This window comes from Canis aureus, chromosome 37 (assembly GCF_053574225.1).
Source record: "Canis aureus isolate CA01 chromosome 37, VMU_Caureus_v.1.0, whole genome shotgun sequence".
Lineage (NCBI taxonomy): Eukaryota > Metazoa > Chordata > Mammalia > Carnivora > Canidae > Canis > Canis aureus.
The window spans coordinates 824483-827184 of record NC_135647.1 but is presented as its reverse complement, the minus strand read 5'-3'; the positions used below and the strand labels follow the sequence as shown (position 1 = coordinate 827184).

The following is a 2702-nucleotide window of genomic DNA, read 5'->3' as shown; positions in this document are numbered from 1 at the left end:
CGAGGCCCGTAAGGCCCCAGCACGGCTCCCGGTGCACATCTGCAAGTCTGCGTGGCAATGCAGGTTCGCGCGGGAGGAGCCTGGGACACCCACTGCCGCGCTCGCTAGGCCGCGGCGCACCTGCGCAGGCGGTGGGGGCGCGGGGCGGCAGGGGCGCAGGCCATCGGGGCGCCGGCGAGGGGAAGCTTGTTTGCCGGGTGGGTGGACAAGCCTTCGGTTGCTCAGCCTACGGCCTACATGGACCCACAGGGCAGGTGTTCATCTTTGCTCCCTTGAGTCCCGTTCGCGATGGGAATCAGGGGCTGCGCTTGTTCCCCACGAACGAGGGAGTTTTTTCTCATAATTTTGGTCATAAAGTTCCTTGGACCTTGCCCTCTGCGCGGGTTGCTACTAGCGATTGGGTGGTTGAGTGAAGGCCCCTCTTCCGTTCCTCATTCCTCGCTCTCTTCGACGTGACTCCGTAATGCGGGAGCTGTCAGGGCGTGATCCTCAGTTCGGTCCAGCTGTGCCCAGCGGCAGGATCTGTATTTGCAGATGTGCTTTATTTCGGCGTTTTGCCATTCTTAATCTGTTTTTACTCATTTCTATCTTCCTCTTCTCTTTGAATGGCTAGTGCCTAGAGTATCTCATGTTCAAGGGCTTTTGAAAATCCAGATATATATCTGCTGCTGTTTGTGCGTTAGTGTACAATACACTGGTCTTAAAAATGAACATTTTAAATATTCACATACAATTTTCACAGTATATTTAAAAACTAAATGCAAAGATTAGATTTTCCTCACACACTGAAATATTTATAAAAATTCAGGCCTAATATGTTAAATTATTTCATATCCGAACGTTGGAAACACCTTAGTTTTGTATTATTGTTAGGAAATGATGTAGTATTGTTACGTTCGGGTACACCAGTGGTTCCTGATTTTAGTGTGTATTCCCATCACCTCCATGTCTTACCAGAACACAAATGGCTGGGTGGCCACACCCAGAGTTTCTGACTCATCTATCTGTGGTGGACCCAAGAATTTGTATTTTTAGCAAATCTCAGGTGATGCTGATGCTGGTGGTCCAAAGGCTGCAAGGCATTCGAGAACCAATGTCTTACACTAAAGCCTGTTTCTAAAGTGTGAAAACCTGGGTTTAGATTTGAATCTTCAGCATCTTTCTTACATGTTTTAATCCACAGGATACAGGTTTACTGATCTGAACCATGAAGTGAGCTTTTCTTCTCCAACCAGGCTGAGATTTACACACACCTTGTGGACAATTCCAAGCAGGAACTTGAGCTTGAATGCACCTTGCAGGATGACTCTATTCCAGTCCTTTACCCAATTGGACTGGCTCCTGCTTACAATTCTGTTTTGTATCACACGTCATAGCATTTCCCAGTGCTTTGTTGTAGCCATCTATGGTTCTATTTTTTCTGATGCCAGCCTTTCCAAAAAGGTTTTGATCTGAATGACTTATATTCATGGTCATTGCTAGGATAAAAGCCAGATATGCTCCTGCTTGTTCTGAGCTGGGCCTGAACAGAGTCAAATGAATCTAAAGACTTTAGTGATATCGATTTACAAACACCTTCTTTTTGACATTCAAGACCTATAAAATTAATATAACTCTCACACACCACAGTATAACAAAATTCCTTTTTGGGGAAAGTTGATGTGTATTTTTAAAGAAAGGTATTTTTACACCATATAGCCCAAGTGTCAATGGGGATGTAGCTCAGTGGTAGAGCGCATGCTTTGCATGTATGAGGCCCCGGGTTCAATCCCCGGCATCTCCAGTTTCTTGCTGTCATCTTGAACCAGACATACTTGGTCTTTAGCATTTTTGATATTTCTGAGCAATTCAAACAACTAAATCAGATTTCATTCTAGTTGGAAAGTCAAATATGCTGCTGAAAAAATACACTTTGCTTGCACTGCTAAGAGGACTCAGACTTATGCTCTATTCCTCTTTTGGAGGAGGGTTAAGAGAGATTAGGCAGGGACAATGGACTTGTTTGTTCCCACTCCTGCAATTTTTGTTTTTCAACAATTTTTTGACCCTTGTAACAAGTGCTTCTACCTTACTGAGCCATTAAAAATATTTTATTTCTCATGCTTTCTATTTTAGAAGAGATCATATTTGAAGTCAACTGCTGAATAGAAAATGCACCACTGGATAAATGGGTAAAAGCATAACTAGTTTCTAATTGGTTGGCTGCAGGAAGCTAAGAATGTGACTAGGAGAAATTGTATGCAAAGAACAGTCTTCAGGTGTAAGAGAGAAAAGAGAGGTTAGAAATCTCTGCAGAGAGGGAAAGATTTTATTAGCTTCTGCTTTTTTTTTTTTTATAAATTAGAGAAAACTACTGTTATCACTTGTCATCAGGGACATTGGTTAAGAAACAGTGTTCTCGACAAACATAGGCTGAAAAAGTTTGTTCTTGGAAGTCATATCAGTAAGAACAGAGTACCCCAGTTATCTGAGTAACGTGGCCAAGTGACAGTGGCTTTGACGAAAACACTGCTATGACTCTGACGTAGAAACTCGGACTCCATTTCCAACCAGTTTCCAGAGTTTCAGTAAGGATTTTCAGGAACATCTTTTAACATTTATTGTAACTGTAGTTTTAAGAAAACAGGATGTGAGTCCATTATCAAGCCTGCCTGATGCCGCCACTTTACTCACAGCCCTGCTTTGCTGTGATTCTATAAAAA

At 43.0% G+C, this 2702-nt stretch overlaps 1 non-coding gene across 1 annotated transcript; it reads left to right on the top strand.

Annotated features, from left to right (window-relative positions):
- The first annotated feature begins 1711 nt into the window (after window positions 1-1711).
- On the top strand, window positions 1712-1783 carry TRNAA-UGC (transfer RNA alanine (anticodon UGC)). The gene has a single exon. It is a non-coding gene; the product is annotated as a tRNA-Ala (tRNA).
- The last annotated feature ends 919 nt before the right edge of the window (window positions 1784-2702 follow it).